At 33.7% G+C, this 22,290-nt stretch overlaps 1 protein-coding gene across 2 annotated transcripts in view; it reads left to right on the top strand.

Moving 5' to 3' along the window:
- PRR16 (proline rich 16) overlaps positions 1-17,940 on the top strand; it is a 173,913-nt gene extending 155,973 nt beyond the window's left edge. For both annotated transcript variants that reach the window (XM_072416047.1, XM_072416046.1), the window contains one exon: positions 17,007-17,940. The gene's annotated coding sequence lies outside the window, so the exon portion shown is untranslated. The remainder of the gene's footprint in view (positions 1-17,006) is intronic.
- The last annotated feature ends 4,350 nt before the right edge of the window (positions 17,941-22,290 follow it).

Raw genomic sequence — 22,290 nt, 5'->3', positions numbered from 1 at the left:
TTTGATATATATGAAATATTAAAATCATTTTAATGGGAAATGTTATAACATTTCTTGCAAGTAATTCTTTCAATTATCAGTCTTTTTATTGTCTTGATATTTGTCACAACTTTTAGAGGCATCCACTAAGATTCAGCTGATTTTACAGTGCAGACTCAAATCTGATTGGTGAATGATTGATGAATATAAACAGTTCACAATGCAGACACAATAATGGTGTGTTCCTATGTTTAGTCTGTTTTGCACATACTACCATTAACAAATAAATGTAATTCTATATTAAATGTTCTATATGGTGAATATATCGGTAAACAATTTTTCATAGTTTTGTATCTGTTTCTTTGATGCTAAACAAATATTTGAAGGATAATCACATATAAACTGGCTTTGAAGATTTTTTAAATGTGAACCTGTTACCAGGTTTTGTATAATGAAATATTTTCATATTAATAGTCAATAAATTAGCCTAAAACAAACAATCACTAACCTATTCAGCTGCAGGCACGTTGGAGAAATGAATTCTCACAGTACACAGAAGCAGCTCTGAAGGTATTAAAGATCTTATCACAGTAGCTCAACTTTCCTTCTTCCCCCCACCCAGTAGCAATATAGTATTCTTAAACACATCCCAAGTAATGTGTGCACACAAATCAATGATTTCCAATACTTTTTCCAGCATCTCAAAAAGTTTGCAGCATGAATACTTTTTTCCAGAGCGTCTTCTTTTTATTCGTTTATTTGTTATGGAACCTTTTGTTACAGAAGACTGGTATAGGGAGTGGAACTATAGAAGACACACTAGAAACAAAACTGAGAACCTTTGAAATTTTATTTATATATGAGACTTGGTAAACCTATTGTACAGCTCAGACTTTATAAGAATGATTCTGTTATTATTAAAATAGGCCATCTGTGCTCTCTGATACGCCAGTATCTCATTATACTACCAGTGAGGACAAAAATAATGCCACCTTTGCTTACGACAGTCACTATCAAGTCTCCTAACTTGGCTTAATGTTATCTATAAATTTGAATGATATTGTGCTATTTGGTTGCAGTAAACTATATTCATTATCCTCATGATTGGTTTACTAAAGAGTACATTAATTTTTCAAAAAAAAAAAAACATTTTCTGTATATTACACATTGTAAGGATTACTGGTATCTATGGCTGTTTACTGGAAAATGTATTGTCAGAATTGTGTCAAAAAGGTTGCTGTGTCAAATGGCATTAATTAAGTTAATTAACTCGTATAACTGTTTCTCTTTGGCACTTTGAAACATTGCCATGAATGTAAATGATTTTAACATCTACAGGCCTTGTGCAGGGTTATTAGAGCAAGTGAAAGGAAACTGTTCATTATCTTCAAATTTTAATCACAGAAATGAGACATCTTTTTATAAGACGTTAACATTTTAAATCACTGTATTACTCTTTAGTACATATTACAAATACAAAGGTATGTAAAGTGTTTTGATTTGCTATTGTAATTTTGAAAAATTTTTCAAGAATGGTAGTTTATGATTTTTATTTTAATGCTGCTTTAATTACTATATATACTCAAGTATAAACCAAACAGACACAAATGCATGTGTTTGAATAGCAAACACAGAGCATGTTGAGACAGAGCTGCTTTTAACCTTCCTTGCCTGCAGTTCAAATGTACCTTGATAGAACATGCTATACTCGTGGTCAAGGAAATGGAGCACAATGCAAAGCAGGTAAAATTCAGCACTGTTCAGCAGTGTTCAGCACTGTTCATCTAATGTGTGTTCCAAACACATGTAAAATGCAGGATAGCCATGCCCAACATTGTGACCCCCTCAAGCAATTTGCAAAGTAAGGGGCAAGTGAGTAAAGATTCACTTTGAAAAGATTAACCAGTGATATGCAGGGAAAGTTAAAAAAAACATGGATTGCACATGGATGATTGCATTCAGTACAGTTTCACCTCATTTGCTAAGCTAAGTAAAATTAATTTTGCAAAATATATTAAGGCCAGTGTTTTAGAAAAGATTTTGATGGCAAAGAAGGAAAATCAAATTTCACAAACAGGTGACACTGCAGGTCACTGGAGACTAAAAAACAGAAAATGTAGCTCCTATTGCAGTAAAACTAGACGACAGAAGGGAGAGAATTTGGCCTGTTTATAAAGAAAGGAAGAACTTATTTTCAAGATGAAATACCCTCCTAAATGTAACATTAAAGGGAAGAAAAACAAAGTTTATATTAGTTCCACTACAACTACATATTTTCCATTATAGCAGTGGTTCCCAACCAGGGTCCCTCCATAGATTTCTTGGGTTTCCTCGAGCTATGAGCAATTTGTGTCTCTCATTTGGATAGAATGAGGAATGATTAGACCCTCTGCCAAGTTTAATGCCATATGTTCAATAACAAGGAAATAAATGAGGGAAAGCTATTCCTTTGAAATTAAGTTGGAAATTCCCTTTTGTAAGGGAGAATAGTTTCTATTTCACCTTCTTATATTTAGCATTTCAACAGTTTTTTTCAATCATGGATGTAAGTCTGCCATACAACCAATCTACATTAATTTGTCAAAATGGCAAACCAGTCTTTCTTCTTTCTTGTCTGTTTCTGCCATACCAGTCTATAAATATGCTAGCTGAAAAATATAAAGTCGAGTTGGCAACAATCAAGATGAATTTGCAATCCTCTCATTAACGCAACTGGGATAATAACAGCACAGAATTAGTGATGAGTAATATATAATCACTCATCTAATTTTAGATCTTTCTAATTTCCCCACCCCCTGCAATGGCCAAAAAATAAAATTGCAAAAGTTCAACAGGAAACATAAAGAGAAACTGAGCATGAGACAGATATTTAAACAGAAAAATCATACCAAGCCAAAAGAGACACCCAATAAAAAAGGAACAAATAGACAACAGAAAAATGCAAAAGGCAGACACAAATAAAGTTAGAGTTAGATTACACTGAGCAAAAGGGACAGAGACTGAAGTAAGCACGCTTTAAAGTGGGAAAGATGGACATCAAAAATCAAATGTAGTAAAATGTAAAACCAGCTGAACCTTCTCTTCCTTACATATCAACTTATGCAGCACTGGTGAGGTCCAAGTCTCGTAAGGACCTGCAAGATTACCAAGGTCTTTGAGAGTTAAGCAGAAGCTAATGACTGACTTCAGCTGAAATTCATGAACTTCCACTAATTAATTCAGTCTTTCATTTAGGTTGCTCCCCTTTGTAACCCAAGTGTAGCAGCACAAATAAAATACAATTCTGGAATGCATACAACATTGGACTCACCAAGTGAAATCAATGGCAGCCCTCAGGGAAGCTGAAATAGTTTTCAGGCGTTCTGCAACAAACAGGAAAATATGTAATTTAAAGGGAATGTTCTATAACAGAATTAAAGAATGTTTCACAGATTTATTTCAAACCTCAAAATTACTATTTTAAACTTCCTATGAAATAATAATAAAGAATGCAATAGTCTAAGGGTATAGTTAGCATAGCATTAATGTATCAAGAAGGTAAATATTAGATTACAACCATTTAAACAAGGTTTTCATATAACAACATTACGGTGGAGCAGATGAATTTAATCACAGATTGTTTCATAGCTACAGGCAGATCTTACTTTCAATGGCTGTTGTGAAATAAATATTCAGTGATGTATTTTGTGTGGTATGGTAATATTCTTATATACGTGGCAGTACTTCATATAAATTGACTAGTATACTTATTGTAAAATATAATAACTGCCATCAAATTTGATTGCATTTCTTGTTAGTTTATACATTATGTTGTTCTGTAACAATTGCTTAAATCCTAAATTGTATGCTCATATTAAAGCACTCATTGATCAAGGTGTAAGAAGTGATAGGGTCATAAAAAGATGAAAGACCTTTTTAAAATGCAGGTAAAAGCATTGAAACACTTATAGGGAGGTCTTACCCAACCTATATAACCTTTTAATGCAACTATTGTAGGAAAAGAAAAGGAGGATACTATAGAGTGTCAATTAAGTGACAGCTTTGAATCTGCTAGTACAAATGAAATCATATCAAAGATGGCAGCTCTCAACAGCAGTGTCAAGGCTTTTTGATTTCTTCACAATGGCTTCTACAGACAGATAACATTTATTAAATATGTATCATATATGAATCAATATAAACCAATCTGCATAAAATTTTTAACTGAAAAAAATGGAAAACTACATAGATTTGAGTATTAACCTAGGGAACAAAATACAACCGTCACTGCTAACATTAAAAACAGGAGAGAAAATTCAAATTAGGTGGGCCTTGTTTGTATAAAATTTTCCTTCTTTTTACATGGTAAAGTATTTTGTACTTTTAAGTTGCTTATGATTTGCTCTTAAATAATCTTTTATGCATTGTTGTTGGCCACCAGTAGATGTTGCTGTCTCCTCTTGTAAAGAGCCTGATTTATTAAAGCTCTCCAAGGCTGGAGAAGAACACTTTCCTCAGTTACGCTGGGTGATCCACCCAACCCGGTATGGATTTTTTCAAAGTCATTTAATATTTGCTAGTAAGAAGATGGAGATTTCTGATTATCTACTGTAATTTGCTTTACTTTGCACATTTTTTTCACCCTATTAAGGGAAGGGTTTTCAAAAATTGTTATGTATAAACATGTTGTTTTATAAATAATATTAATTTCAGATATTAGCTTCCATTAACTATTTTCCATTAGTAAGGGGGAAATAGCTGCAGACGGTAATTTTTCTTTCTGATAATGTACAAGCACAGGTTAGGTCTCATTACTCTACATGCCCTGCTCCACAGAGGCCTTGGTTCTCACAAAACAAGTGCTAACAAGCTGAAAAGAGCTTTGCAGTGGTTGGATAAAAGGCCTTCCTATATGCTGTATATGTAGAATGTATTTGTGCTATAAATTATTTGGTCTGCTTATTAAGGAATAAATCTATTTTTTAATTTGTTGATAAAAAATTTGTTTGTTTTAAATTTTGATATGATAGTTGTAATAAGGCTGGTTATACACCTTATAATCTCTACATATTCTTCCTTTAACAAACAACTATGTGAAGACCTACCCCCACCCTCCCTTTTCTAAATTATTGCAATTCCTTTGTGGTACATAGTTGTTATTGGATGTGTTTGGGGTTATACAGTATTATTATTAATATTAAACAGGATTTATATAGCGCCAACATATTACGCAGCGCTGTACAATAAACAGTATATCTCAGTGTTAAATATCAGTTACTTTCCTTAATTTCCTTGTATTTTATTATTTGGTGGTTTATGGGTCCTTCTCCAGTTTCTATCTCAAGGGAAGTTTTTTAGGGGTCTTGTGAGAATTGTTATGTGGCATTTTCATCTGTGCAAGACTGAGTTTGGGGCTGATCAAGAAGCTCCGCAATGGCCGCCTAGAACAGCTAATGATGTGAAGTGAAGATGGTAATACCAGTGAGTGAATATAAGTAATTTTGTAAAGGTTAAAGTAAGCGCAGAAGTAGATAATCGCTGGTATTGGAAACTAAAAAAGAGACAGGTACAGATACAGTGCAGATTGTAGGGGTGCTCAAATTGGTAACATTGTTGGTGATTGACTGTGGGATGTGCTAATTTCCATTTAGATTGGATACCCTGCAAATGCTTGTCTGGGGATCAAAAACTATACTTTTCATATGGTCAGGGTTGAGATAGAGAAGAAAAGTTGCTTCTGCTATTCCAATTAAAACTAAGAATAAAGTGTTCCCCTGGTAGAGTTCTGGTCTCCCATGTGCTCTTGTGCTCATGTATGGAGCATGATAAAAGACATCTCTTCACAGATCCAAAGGAGATTGTAAATCAAGTATCAGTTAATCCCCACACAGTCACAGTGAATAATGTATAAACTGCGTAGGCATATCATATATGACAGTAGTGGCAATAACTTCATTATGTATTGTCTTGATTAAATAAAGGCTTAAGAACATATTTTATACAAACACATCCATTATATGAGTTGGTGTACTGATCAGAATATCAGGTTAACCACCCAACACAGCACATTATGCTTTACTATCTGCATTTTCAAAAATTGAAATGGCACCTTAAATGCACACATCTAATGGGACATTTAAATGTATCCTATTAATAAGCATTTGTTATTGGTATATTGGGTAAAAAAGTATTAGACCAGAACATGAGAAATACCTTCAGTTGAATGCTAGCAGTCAAAATATATATAACTGTGTTTTAGCTTATAATGTTTACTTTTGCAACGGAGCCATTATTTACTTGCTCGGCAGGTAATATTGATGTAAAGTAAAGCACGTATAAAGAACATGGTTTATAGTTTAAGAGGAAGAAAGGAAAATGTGTTTTTTCTTTTTTTTTTTTTTTTTTTTTTTTTGTGTGAACAGTGAACATGTTTACCAATTGTGCAGATTATTATTCTCCAGTATATAATATTACAGATTTTTCTTCATCTTTTCTTCATCAACATAGGTCTCACATTCAATATTCCCTGGTATGGGGGTAAACTTGCTTTCATAATCTATCAGTCAGTAATATTGGCCAAAACTAGACTTAGTGTTTAGCTTTAGGTCTATGTCAAATTTTACCTGAACATTGGTCATTTAGCCCAAAACCAAATTAAATGAAGATTGCTATTGTTCCACGGTTGTATTTCCCACTGACCTATAGGACTGTACAATATACATGTTGAAGAACCTGGATGGAAGACTATGACAGGCCTAAATAACATCTACCAGCTGAGCCTTATACTATAGAGTGTTGGCTGAATTTGCCTCTGTCTTTGGGATTTGAATTTACCCTACAGTTTCGGGTCGGTTTGGGCAAACTGTTCGGTGAACTGAACCACAGGTCCAGATCATTATCATTTAATCAATAAACTACTGACAGGAATACACAACATAATCACAATCATGTCTCATATAATGACAATAGTGTCGCATACGTAAGTAGGTTATCCGGCGTGTTTCGCCTGATTTAGGCTTCTTCAGGGGTGACGTTATGTTTTACCGAAATTGAGCACGATTACTTGGCAGCATATATTCCTTTAGGATATATCGTATGTTGTGTAAAACATCTGAGGGGATCAATATCCCAAATGAGTCAAAAATGTGGGGAAAACACTTCCTTTAGCAAGGAAGGGGCTTAGAATGAGCACCCAAAAAAGGCCCACAAAAAAGACCTTGAGGTCTTGTAGTGTCAGACCACAGAGACCGCAGATGCAGTCTGTGTGTGTAGCTGGCGCCATGCCGAGTTGCTGTCTCTCCGCATCGCGCCAGCTACACATGCGATATATTTAAAACATACAATAAATCCTGAAGGAATATATAATGACAAGTAATCGTGCTCAACCTCGCTAAAATGTAACGTCACCCCTGAAGAAGCCTAAATCAGGCGAAATCATTGGGTAACCTACTTAGGTATGCAACACTATTGTCATTATATGAGACATGATTGTGACAATGTTGTGTATTCCTGTCAGTAGTTTATTGTCTAGCGCCCCTACAGGGCTGAAATGATAATGATCTGGACCTGTGTTTCCAGTTGCTTCTAAGCATTGATTTGTTATGTGTTATGAGAAGTAATCGTCAATACAAAATATATATGTTGTTGCCAAAAAACCTTTTTGCGTTTTTCCTTTAATTGACTATGTTAACTTGACTATGTCCAGGGTTGGCAAATAGGCTCACTTATAGGGCCTGTGTATATATCCATTTCCACCAGATAAAAATGTAAACACTTTAGTTTTAGTCAAACTAGTAAACGTTTATTATTTAATTTTTTTTAATTATAAAATTAATCAAATGTTATGGGAATCTAACCAAAAGACTGTGGACCTCACATAGGTTAAAAGGTACATTTACAATTAGCACATACAAATTGAATAAGGTCATCAATGATAGATGTGCAGTTTTCCTTAAGCAAATAAATTAAACCTAGCTCTATACCTTTATGCAGCTACAATATATTATGTTTGATAAAGCCTAACCAGTAAGCGAGTGAATATTAACAGATGTTTCAATATATGGTTGGTCGGAGATACATACATGCACATTATCATTTTCCAGATATGTTTCTTAACTAATGGTGCAATGCAGTCATTCTCTGGGTTACTGTAAATGGAAACACTGGTTTTATGAGTTAGATTTTTATTAGCTGTAATATAATATACAAGTGATGAACTTTTAAATAAAGAAATGTGTTAAAAGCAGTTTTAATGAGAATTATACAAAAAATATAAGAGGAACAGCGGCAAGCTAACAAATAAATTGAGTATCATATCTTAAACAAAAGGGAATTCAGACATGGCCCAATCACAGTAAAGGCCCCTAAAGGATAAAATTTCAGAGAACTGGATATGTCTTAAATTATTGTAGGGAAATATATGAATAACAACAAAGTGACTGAATGTTACCAACAGAATTAGTAGCCTGAAATCAGATGTATACTGTTAGAGATTTGAGTAATGCAAAGATTTAAAAAACAAAAAAAATAATTTTGGTTGCATTGCTAAGAGGAATTAAAACTCAGAAGTGAAGTAAAATACAAAAATATTATTCATAATCTTCATAATGTTTGTGCTATAAATGCTGCTGTGTGGGTGGGCATGTTTTAAGTCATCCTATGGAAGAAAATCATCAGTGGGAGCAGATCCGACCACTTTTTTGCAACAAGAAAAAACAACCAATTCCAACTTTAGAAGCAGTTGTGTGGGACGACTGACAACAGTTCAAATATGTTTAGGAATGCAATCACATTAAGGTACTCAAAAGTAGCATGTTTCACCTTTTGTTCATAGATATATGTATTCATATGAGATCTTTTTTTTTCATAAAGTTAAAATGTAACTGGGTTCTGGGCATACGCCACTGGTATCCGTTTGAGACATTTTTGGTTTTACTCAGAATTCATTACCAGGTGCTGTACACATCCATGTGGGTGGAGGTGTCCATTTTGGGTGAGTTTTGCATTCCTATAGATCTACAGTGGGATGCAAAACTCACTCACAGCAAACAAATATCTGTTAACATCTGTTACATCTGTCCTGGTATGTAAACCCAGCTACCCAAATCTTAAAAAGTTACCATACATTTTAAATATCTACAGTAATTTTAGGTTTATTTAAATATACTGGGAGTCCTGCTATCAAGGCTTATATTCTGGTACTTATGATAGGATGACAGCACTCTGTCCCTGTCTCCCACTTGTATTGTCAGGCTATTGAATAAGCTTTTGAAGGAGACTGATATTATGTAACATTATTCCACTGTTGTTACGACCAAGGAGCCCTTCTAAAAAATGCCATAGCAGTCCAAATGTACCAGTAAAATGTACCAGTAAAATTTACTGGTGGCTTTTTGTTTTGTTTTACCCTATACTGCAAAGCACATGCACCATGCAGTACAGTGATACCTCTAACAAAGATAATTTGTTCTGGAATCACGCTCATTAGCAAAAATCTTTGTTAGCTGAAACACAACTAAAACTACAACTCACAGCGGCTGCAGTTTGTTATCGCACATCCACAAATGCATTCGTTAGCCGAGGCCAAAACTCAGCGATAAAAATCTTCGTTAGCGGAAAAATTATTTAGCAGGGTCACTCGTTAGCCGAGGTACCACTGTATAGAGACTGCCTCTGTACACACAGGCATTAAAATATCAACTGCAATAAAATTGACAAAAAGGATTGCCATAGTGCCAGAAATCTGTAATAGGGTCAGTGGTGAAGATTGTGGTTTTGGTGGATGCAGCAGTGACAGCTTCCTGGACCAGTGCAGTGCACTCATAGATGTGTCTGCAAACTTTCCATTATGGTAAAAGTTCAAACACACCGGAGCTCCGGTTTACCTTGTGACTAAAATTACTGCAAAAGATGGCAACAAGAGTCAAAAGACTCACCCATTCAAATATTATCTACCAACAAACTACTGATTTTTTTACTGAAATGTACACTTCATACTGAACAGAAAAAAGATTCCACTTTCCTGTTAAACTAGACTTTATACATCATTTAGAACAGGTTCATCATAAAAACCACTGATTGTTTTACAGCATGTTATAGAGGAAATCGTTTTAGTGTTGCGGGTACCATTTTACTATTTTTCAGGTTTTTTAAACTTACATCTTAAAATTTGCTCAATAATTATTAAACAGCATACACAGTAAAATTGAAAGGTAATGAACTCTAATATATTATTAGTTTTCAGCCAAGCATTCTACTACAATATATCTATAAAAAACCTAATTAGCACCTTAGTTTATACATTTTTTTGAAGATGAGGGTTTCACTTTTGTATCATTGTAGATTAACGTTTATCTCAACCTAAAAACAAAGTAACAGCAAGTACAGAAAAATACCTCAATAAATGTCCTTGTAACTTGTAAAACCTGTGAAATTACCTGAATCCTTAGTTTTTCTGTTTGTTGGACTGCTAAACAACTATTTCCTATGTAAAAGAAATGAGGAGAGAAGAAGGTGTTTGTAGTTCAAACCAGGAGAGTAGCACAAGGTGAAAACACTCTACCGATGCTGAATGAGCACTGTCACTGTAGGACGAAAAGTATTTTACTGGCATGATTACAAAGTGAAAATAAAATATAAAAAGCTTGAGAAAACAATTAATGCAGCCATCATATCTAGAACTGGTGAGCTCCAATATACTAATTTATGTTTGAGGTTTACCTACATTTTAAGGGAAGCTGCCATAAGAGAAACACTATAGCTGACAATGCTAACTGACTTTAAAAAATTATGGGTGCCTGGCTGTCATAGTTGTGCCATACTTCTGAAATATGCATGCAGATCAGTTTTTGCATTTGTCTTTAATTACTGTTTACTATTGAGCCAGCCACTCAACAGAAAGAAATTGAAGTTTGCAGTGAGCAGTAAGGAAAATGTGAAATAGGCTCCCTCAGAAACAAGTTTCAGCAGCTACTATAGATTGCGTTAGGGAAAAGCTGTATGCTTTCTTAGAAGCACAGAATATAACTGGGTATTAAAATTGTAAAGTAATGACACCAGAGACTGATGATCCAGGGAACATCTGATTGCCTCAGAGGATCAGAAGGGGGTTTTCCCATGTTTTTAAGGGATTTTTGCCTTCCTTTGGATAAGGTATGCATATAGACTTTATATAGACAGTGGTTGAACTCGATGGACTTATGTGTTTTTTGACTAAGTAACTATGAAAGGCAAACAACTATCATCACTTTCTGTTAAGGGGTGACAACTGTCTCCTGGTTGTGCTTATGCATTGGCTCACATTGCACAGGCATGGTCCACCATTGTCACTATAAGGAAGTGAGTGCAAAGCAATGATGTCCAGCCAACTCTACAGTGAGTAGACAGACAACAGAAAAGTAGCTCTTTAGAACAGACTAAAATTATATAATATCGTCGGAAGCAAAGCTTGTAAAGATGACACTAACAAAGGAAAATGTATTTTATATAACATTAAATAGGTTCTTCTGCCAAAAGCTGTGTTCACAAAGGGCAGTTGCGCTGTAAATCATCATGACCTATGGTCATCGGTGATTGGGATGTCACCACATCTTCGTCATTACCAACGGTAAAAAAACCCAAGGTTAGGCTTACACTGGGGCCTGATGCTTGTACATTGTAACTGAAACATTTTCAATTATTTCCCTGTACTTTTTCCTGAGTCACCACTTACTGAAAGCAGATCCTCCAGCACAGAAGTGGAAAGTTTGTATCTAAGGTCAGTTTTCATTAGCTTAACAAAAAGACTTGTTCTTATTCAGTTCCACTGGGAAACCACTGCATTGTTTTTACAAAGTTTGTTAGACCTTGCAATCTTTGTAAATGCAGACATTGACCTGATGAATAATACAGCTTTGTTTCAACTCTTTTACTTGGTATTCAATTAATTCAATGAACAGTGTATCAAATTCTAATGGGGGATCAATTTATGAAAATACTTTGTGAGTTCTGTAATGTCTCATGCTTTTGTGCCTAATGTGTTTGTGTAAGGTGTATCTTTAAACTTATATTTGCTTTTATAGAATTAGGAAATGTTTCTGACTATCATAGACAATCATGGGTGAACTTGGGCACTTCGGTACATAACCATTGTATACACAATAAAGGCTATTAAAGATGATAAAGGCTATTAAAAACACGGCTTCCTGTCTACTAGCAATCATTTGTCCTGTTTTAAGAGGCCCTGTGGCAAGGTGCCAGAAACTATGCGGGAATTGACCGTAGCTCTAAACCTAGCCTTAAGGACTCCACTGGTGAAATGTCTAGTTTGAAAATTGTGAGGTTTGTAACAAAACAGTAAAAACAATAAGAGTTACAAATTTTACCTTTGTATCTGTTTGGCCACAGATCTGCTTTTCAGTGTTTTTCACAGAATGCCTAAAGTATGATAGATTCCACGGCAATTATCTTTTTTTATAGTATGTATGTTGCTGATGCAGCTTCAATGATTTCAATGATATTTTAACTAAATATATATGACAAAGGATTCTCAAATCACTACAAAGGCAACTTAGGAAAAGCACTTCTCTCATTGGCAAGTCACCTCTGACTGAGACTTTGGACACAACCACCCAGTTATGGATCAATAACTTGACTATGACAGTCAGTTCTGTGTACAAACATCTTGAGCTATCAATTTTGGAAAACAACCAGAATTTTAGAATACTGTGAGAAATAAAATCTAGCACAAACTTTAAAAAAAGATGCTGGAACACCTTCTACTGCATGGATATTAACCCTACATGATAGTCCTTAGTAATAACTTCCTGAATGAAGAAAACTAAATTCTGACAATATTAAAGGGAAACAAAGGAACATAATACTTGTAAATTTGTTTTAAAATGAATCTCCAAGCAGATATAAAAATAACACTTAATTATTAAATGTGTATTAAAAAAAATTAAATGTATTTTTATATGCTGCTAATGCATTATCTGAATATGATCACAGTTTTATATTGAATGTGTGACCAGGTAGAACAGTACCAGGAGACAATTGCAAATTTTGGACAGGCAACATGCTAGGAAAAAGAAAAAGTCTGATTACTTTATCGGATTGCTAGTTCTCATTCATTGACTAATCACAGGCTAGTGGAGGTATTATGTAAAGCAGCTGCCATAAACATATTTCAGCTATGGGTTTAGTGGATTGCCTGGATTCCAGCTTTCAGTCTCAAACAAATTAGGTTTGGACATGCATCCTTGATTTCAGGAAATCAGAGCACTCACCACTAATGGTCTGATTTGCTGATCATTTTGTTCACCACTACATCTGGCATAAAGTGTTGCAACTATACTAAATATGACACACTATCCTAATATTACAAGTCTTCCTTTGATTTACAAATTGTTCTCGCTCTTAACTCTGCCAATAAACAGGGCCAACACATTGGAATTCTGTTAGCACAATTTTAATTTTATGGATAAGTAAAAGTGCTTTTTCTAAACCCTCAATTTCTGGAGATTAAAGATAATCCTTATTTAATGTGCATCCTAGATTTCTCATGTAGATGAAAATCTCTCTAAGTAATTATTAATTGTTTGTAATAAAAAGAAAGAATAAGGGGAAAAAGCAGTGATAAAAGGATGCATAGGATTTTAAAAATTATATTTAATTTTTTCCCAGAATGCAAACATGCAAAAGTATATTCCACGCTTATTTGTACTGCTAGACTGTATGCAAAATGGATTTTACATTCTCTGAATTGATAGTTTTAATATATCATGATATTAGTTTAGTCTGGATAACCAATTAAAGAAATATATACCTCTAACACAGATGTCTGAACAGCTTTAACTTTTAACAAGAAGATGCTATTCAATACATAACTATATGTATAACTGGTTGCATTGGTTCCTTGGAGTCCAACAATCACATCATAGGTAGTCTTGGAGCTAACAATATGCATTCTGCTAAAGGGGAATACTAAGCATTTATTTTACTAATTACTTTCCCCTCTTTATATGTCCTGATTCTCAGCCTCCAAGTGTATGTAACACTAACTAAAGCTAATCTAAAGTATTCCTAGTGTTTTTCATTTTCATAGTCAGTGCTCTCTGAGAAATAACTAGGAGAATGGCACCAAATGCCAACAGGACTAGTAGCTGCTACATGCACTAGCATTCACCTTGTCAGGAAGCTGCACATTAGTAATGTGTAACAAGCAATCAAGAATTAATTATCATCAGACTCTATTATCAGGATAGCACTTAGCAGGCATGAAAATAAAGTGTAAAAGAGGCTTTTTACTTTAATATAATTAGTCCTTACCTTATCCTCAGCAATTGATGAAGAGGCTCCCGAGTACCCAAAACATCACATTTTTGATTCCTTTAAATTTTGGCTACTTTGGTGTTTCCAAGTAACTTATTTTAAAAAAAAATTAAAGTAAAAGTAAAGAAGCAAAAAGTACGTTTATTGAAGAACAACTAAATAACAAATGCTGGAGTGATATATATCCAATTAATATTAGACAAAAGGAATTTGGGGGGTAAGTGACAACCAAACTATATAGTGGGATATTTAAGGCATTGAAAAGAAAAAGTGGCATGGCATGAAACTGCCTATTTTATTATGATTTTGTAATTAGAGGAAATTGCATTTTATTTAATTTATCACTTTTTCTCATTGAATATCCCAATATATTTTTGGGTGTTTACTACCCACAAATTCTTTTTGCTAATTGTACCACAATTACTAAGCAAAACTGATCTTTTCTAAAAATCTTTTTAAATATATGAGTCAGTGTGTTGGTAATTTATGAAGGTCCTGGAGGTTTTGTTTTGCTCTGGTAAATGACATACACATTTGCCCGTGTCAAATGACCCCTTGGTTAAATACATATAGATTTCTTACTGTATATTTTAGAAGAAATTTAAGAATAAATAAAAGTCAGTGTAAACCAAAGGGTAAAATGTTTCTTACTTGTCCCTGCTGATCTAATTCCTCTTCAAGCATAACATTAGTTATACAATAACAGTGTGCACTGTGACAAAAAAGATTGCAAATGCACATTATTTATTTTTTACTTTTATAACAATGACAGCTGCACATGGCAGGCAATAAAAATGTTAAATATCAGAGATTTCTTGCTATACAGAATTTACTATTAACTTGCTGGAAAATGCTATAATTAGAAAAAAGGGGAATTGCTATAATCCTAACACACTTGTTTTGATATCTGAAGTATATGTTTGTGTCTCTATAAATTCCCTTTTGCATTTTTTCTCTCTTTATTGTTGTTTATCCCTCTCCTGGATCTTTTTAACCTTTTTTGTTGCATCACCTTCAAATTAACTCATAATGCAATTGTATTTGGCTGACAACAGGATACAAAATCAGTAATGAAAAGAATGCCTAAAAGTATTTTGAAACTCCATTGTTTCCACTATTTCTTGTTTTGTTTATCCTTTATAAAGATATACAGGAATATATATACCTATATAAAGAGATACAGAAAGAGGAATGTTTTTTATTGTAACTAAAACATCCCCTGTGGATAAGAGCTCATTCTAAGTCCAAAGCCGGGTACAGAGGTGCAATGGTTCTCGTCCGATAATCGGCTCAGGGCTGATATTGGACGAAAGTCCTGCGTGTGTACAGAGCTTGTCATCCATCGTCTGATTGACAGTCCTGATGGACCCACGAACGATGGACGATGAACAATCGTAATGGAAGTGAAGAAGAAGGGAGCGAATTGGAGTGCTCGTCGTTCCCCCCCCCCCCCCCTCCATGGAGCAGAAAGGTGCTGTATGTACAGCACTCGTTCATGCATCGTGCAGTCATCAGTCGTTGGAAAGGATCATGAAAGATCATTCCCAACGACAATTATTGCATGTGTGTACATATCTTAACAAAAAAATTTGCAATTAAAATGTTTTTGGACAGTCATAGTTTTTCCTTTTATTACATTTGTGGATATTACTAAAATAAAAAATGAAATCAATAATTTAAACATAAATGTATTAAACATAAATAGACTGCATAATTTTCTTTAAGCAATTAGTGAATAGAGTGTAAAGATTTATTATTAAACAAGGAACATTCATTAATTAAGTAAAAAGCAAATATGCATTGTGAAATGCAGGTGAAAAATAGATGTCTTCTAGTTTGTTAAAAACAACAGCTAATCTAGCTTATTAAAATAAACTACCCAGTATAATCCTATAGTGTAATATTAATAACTGTATGGCAACATCAGGAAGTGGGCCTATGTACTAAATACATAAATCTCTTGTACAAAGTCCAGCATAGATTGAAGCATGCTTGCCCATGAGATGATGATGATGGTCCACTTTGATGATTGTAGGAATTACTGGACACTTGGAAGGGAATCTCAGGCACATTTCATGTTTTTATGGTGGTAGCAACCCTACCTTCAGTCTGTTCTGTCTGTCACACTTACAGAACTTGGTTTCCAATACCTAGTACTGTACATTGGAAAATATGATAGTTGAAAAAATGATTACACTGTGCAATGTGTGTGGGTGGGAAAAACACATCCAGTTGCCGTGTTGTCAAAGCCTAATATATTCTTATGTGTGCTGACCAAAGAAAGAATTCCACATGTTTATACTCACTTATTATAGGGACTTCAACATTTTCTGGAGACCATGAGGTTGATTTACTAAGGCCATTTAGGCTGTTCACTTAGCAACGTAAAATATTGCTGTGCAAAGAAATATTTCACTTTACTTAATAAAGCAGGTAAAGTTTTGCTGACTTTCAGCCTTCCAAATACGTGCAAGTAAAAACCATGTTGCTGTTGCACTTTTTGTGTATCCCTGCACATAATTGGGTATTCTTTGCAAATAAAATTTTTACTGTATTTATAAAACTAAATGTTTACCTGCATGTAATTATTACTTGCAAGGTAATAATTTACTTTGGTAAATAAACATCCAAAACGCCTTTAGTAAATCCACTTTTCTGTATTATTAGTATTTCTATGAAATCTGGAGCATTTCTTTTGTCTGGTTTGCAATAACATATATATTTTTTCTCATTTGCAGATGCCTGAGGCGGGCAAGACCATCTATCTACAATCAGCAGCCACTTTGCAGGTTTCTTAGATTTACATGCAAAATCTGTACTCCAATATGGTGAACCAATGGATCAAAGAGATAACAGAGACATGTACCAAACACACAGCACAGCACAATGAGTGGAGATTATCTCAAAAATGTGTTTGTTTTCATAAGCATGGCTTTGAATAATTCACAGCCTACAGAATTGTTTCTGGTTAAGGTTTCCCATCTGGTAAGCAATGTAAAGCTAAGTAAATCGATGAGCAGCTGCAAACGTTCCCAAGCAAATTATGTCAGTACAAAAAGACAACTAAATCTAACAATCGGAAAATATCTAGCATTACAAAGCCCCACTGTTCAGTGAAAGCCACAGACAATATTATTGATAGATTTTATAAAGGTCGGGATTCTTTTCATTACAGTTGAGGAAACGTCTCTTCTGTACTATTTAAAGCCATAGATGACAAAGAAGATGACATTGAGAAAGGAAACCTTTTTTTAAGTAAATTAACAGCTGTATTTCAACAGTTGTGGATTGAAGTCAATGCATGTCATATATCTGCACTGTCACTTCCATTCAGGGTACTGATATGTGCCATCATTTGCACAGATGGACAGAAGATGAAAAAAAATGAAAAAGTAACAGTGCACTCTTCAGGGGCTTACAAGTTGAAACGGTAATGTTATCCTTACATGGACACCTCACCTGCCCAACTCCAAAGATTTATTTTGCTTTTATACAAATACATATGGTACATATATAAAGCCAACTATACATATTAAACACTTAATAAACGATAAACACTAAGCCTGATGATCCATAACTACACAGATAGGATGATTTACTATGAAAATTATTGCATCCAATGTTATCAAAACCAATTAAGCTAGCTTTTTTTAAAAAAAAGAAAAGCATTCTCTAAGGCAGTAGAAGTTTAAATTCTAATTTATGTGATTTTACCATATATATATATATATATATATATATATATATATATATATATATATATATATATATATATATATATATATATACACAGCCAAGGATTTTAACATACTTGATTACATAAAATTACAGCTAATTGGAAATCAATGAGAACCCAAGATTTTTTCTAAAATGTTCTTGTTACAATATTATTTTTATCTAGTTCCATAAAAACATCTATACAGTATTATTTTGTTTGTTATACAATTTTCTTTTACACTTGTACTATCTATATAGTCTATTGTTATCTTTTTTATCTTATGTTATAAATATAGTAACTGCTTTTATTTTTATTAATATTATACAAGAGGTATAAAAATTATGTTATTAGGGCCACTGCAACCTTCAGGCTAAAAGCTTTAATATAAATACTATGTACCATATTGTAAAAAAAAACAAAACAAAACATTATATAGTATATTTCTACATCCATACCTGTACAAATAAAAAGAAAATTATTTTTCACTGTACAGATTCAGCAAATTTAATTTTGATATTAAGAACATTAGTGGATGTTAGAATGTTGAAAATATATGGCTGTTTAATGACTATAAAAGAAAACAAGGTTTTTGAAAAAAACAAAAAATACAGCCAGAGGATGTGTAGAGGCTTCCAAGTGACTTTTTCATAAAAATGCATTTTATTTTTAAACAAATAGAGTATTGCACAAGTAGTGTTTGTTTTATTTTAAAGTCAAACATAATGAATATAAACTGAGCCATTGTTATTTTGATCCAATAGTGGAACTACCTATTTTTTCTTCTAAGTAGGAAATCAAGTACAAAATTAAGATGGTGTAGAGATTCGTTATGCACTACACAGAAGGTATAAAGGTCTGTCAAATTAAATCTCTTATTTTGCAAGTTTACAGATTTTCATACTGATTTGTATGACACTTTAACAGTGAAACTTGACTATAGTAACCATCACTCAATATAGTTCTTTTTTTTAAATTATATGTCTGACATTACTACAATATAACTAAATGGATTTCCTTATCAAGCCTAACAAATAATGGAAAATTATAAAGTATGGTATATTACTCAGTAGCCTAAAAATAATGATGAAAAAATATTGTATACCTAGAATGTGTATGATGAAATAACACTGCATAAATGTGTAATTTTAAAATTATTTTGGAATAAAACTAAGTTTTACATTTTTAATAAAATGTGTTATTTTCAAACTAAATAAATGCTTATTTTTGCTTGTTTTTTATTTTGAACTTATGTAAACATGCTTTAAAATAGATATTGTTACACAATTAATTATGACACGAGGAATTGCTGTCTAACGTGTGCAGTCTCAAACTCTATGTAGACAAATAAATTTGATTCTTCTGGTGCAATAAATAAGCCAACACAAGGTATGTCTACATCTTGGGCAGCCTATGCCAAATTTCCATTGGAGGTGATGTGTACAGCAGCTAGTTGAAGTTCAATTAACATGTCTAACACTATTCCTTAAGATGGACCATGAAAAGTCTTTTAGTTTCATCATTATTTTTCGAGCCTTGTCCAATTAAATATACCTGGTGCAGTAATTTTGTGCTTTTTGTTTCCCACCTGTTTTGCTTAGTTCGCCACATTTCACAGTAGGCTGAGACAAACAGATTGAAGAATAGGAAATCATTTTCTTTTCCTGGATGCACATCATATTAGACTTCCCACCCTATTCTCATTGCACTTCTTCTCGTAGACTTGAAGTTAAAGGAACACTTAGCAAGAGCAGGGGCTGTAATTTACGATTTAGTTAGAACTTGCAGTTGGCTGACTATATACTGGCAGGCATGGAAAGGTATAAGATACCAATCCCCGTTCGCAAAAAAATTGGGCTACAAATTTTTTATTTAGAATACACAAAGGTACAAAGTAGTAAAAAAAAAAGTGTAAGACAGAAGATGGCATGAAAATAAACCAATCAAATGAAATTCAAAACATCCTACAATACATAACATGAATAAACAGTAAGTAGTATGAATAGAAACATCATGTCATGTCCACCTGGTCTGTAACAAAATATGTTTACATTTTTAAATAAACTAATATTTAAAAAACACAAATTAAAAAACTCATAGTCTACCGCAGCTTTTTGATTTAAATGGTCCATAGTCTATTAATTTACTCAAATTATCAATGTTTCAGCCTTAACTGTCAGTTATCTTCCTAAATTCAGTTTAGACAAATCATCAATAATCATATATTTTAAAATGGCTTGATACCAAAATTATATTTATCTGATTTGCATGGCTACATTACAAAGCATTTGCTGTCGTTCTTAAAATTGATTTTTAACTTTGCATAAAAATATCAGCAGTCTGTTTTGTAAGCTTGGCAGTGCTAGTAGGTCAAACCATTTGCCTCCAGGAATGTCAATTTTAATAGATTATCTCTAACAGAGAGTCTTATTTTTTTGTTTTGGTCTTTTTAAGCACTGTCAGTTTTGCTATGTGCTTGAATTTTTGTGATACACACACTAATACAATTCCAGCTTTCTGATAACTCTACAGCATTGTGTTATTTCATTTAAGTCAGGCAAAAAATAATTAGCTACACAGCAAAACAAAAATTGTTTATTGCCACGATGATCAGCATTGATCTATTGCCTATATTCAAGTTTATAAGAGGTTTGGAATCTGGATCTGTGCTGATAATCATGGCAATATATTTATTGAGCTGATTTTCAGTGTGCCTTAGTTCAGTGTGTGGACCAGGGCTTGATTCGCACTAGCATCAAAATCAGGCATTTTCCAAGCATTTGCTACACTTGTTGAATGTCAAGTAAAATTACACAATAGATTGACTGCAGGTCTGGCAGACTGCATGCAGCGTCTAATGATTTATAAACTGTCTGAATGCCTGTAAACAGTGTTTGTAAGGAGCAATACTGCCACAGAGCAACCAAGGAATGTTGTCTGTTCTGTACTTAGTAAGCAGGTGATAGTTGGGTTCCTATGTAAATAGCGGGAAGAGTTTTCATTGGTTGGTGATTGCTGGGGGCAGTACCACCATTTACAAACTTTTCAGATGCTCCTCAATATCAGCTTACACCAGTCCAGCATTGCAGTCAAACACAGATTGATGTCTACAAAGTTTACCAAGCATGCAATTCTGTGCACCTAGTTTTAGGTAAAAGAGCAAGCAAGCTCATGAATACCAGTGGAGCAGGATTGCTGCATAACTGTGCGATTTTAACAAAAAAAACAAAATTAAAGGACATCTTTTTAATACTTGGACAGAAAGAGAAATTAGATTATCTGCAAGTTTTTATTGATGTCTGTGTCCCAGATAAATTTACCATCTCTCTTTGTCCTGATCACCAGTGTCACCAGGAATGAAAGTGAGGATAAATCTAAAATTTTTGAGTTGTCACTAGAACAGGTATAGAGGGATATATTACAATGAAAAATTCCCATAACAACTAAGTGGGGATTGTTCATATTGTGTATCAAGGGCAGGGAATGTCCCTGAGAAGAGAAATGTCCCCTAGGAGACACAAAATGACTTTATAAATACTTAAAGATGTATTATTTTGTTATATGTAGCTGTAAGATTATATTATCTAAAGTGTTTTCTCTTACTCCGTGTTAGAAATGGATATTTAAATAGTATGTGTTATCCTTGAAGGGCTGTGTGTCACTTTTTACATTCGCCTGCTTGGGTAAGTTGGTAAATCTCAAAGTTAAGGGGTCGATTCTCATTGTTGGATTTCAGTAAGGCATGGTACACACAATTATTAACAACAAAAGAGGGGCTTTAAGTATCATACGTACCATACTTTCATGCTTATAGCATGCTTCTAAGCCGAATAGTACTTAGTAAAGGAAAAGCTACAACATGCATATGGACTCCCATCATCCTTACCTTTTTGTCAGACTGTTTTGTTCAGCCCCATCTCCTATCATTCTTTTACATTAGCTAGTGTTGCCACACTTTACATGTCACTCATCTTCCAGTTAGCTGATTCTCTGTCACTGGGGAAATAACCAGGAAAGTGGGAGTGGTAATCCCCCCCTTTTTTTTTAAGAAACTTGAAAATGCCACAGGCAATTACTGAGTTTGCACAGTCCAAGAAATGGCCCTGTATGCAATATTGCCCTCTCAAAACAAATTTTCTCTCAAATTGCATATGCCCTAACTTTTATTTCCTTGCAATGTCTTATAATTAGAAATCAATGCTTTATTTAAAAGATTTCTAATGTTTTAAACTCCATAATTCATTTGCAATGACAGTTTGGTATGAAGCTATGATTACATTATTTGATTCTTGGTAAGCAATGAGTCT

This window comes from Pyxicephalus adspersus, chromosome 6 (genome assembly GCF_032062135.1).
Source record: "Pyxicephalus adspersus chromosome 6, UCB_Pads_2.0, whole genome shotgun sequence".
Classification (NCBI taxonomy): domain Eukaryota; kingdom Metazoa; phylum Chordata; class Amphibia; order Anura; family Pyxicephalidae; genus Pyxicephalus; species Pyxicephalus adspersus.
This window is presented reverse-complemented; position numbering and strand designations above follow the sequence as displayed.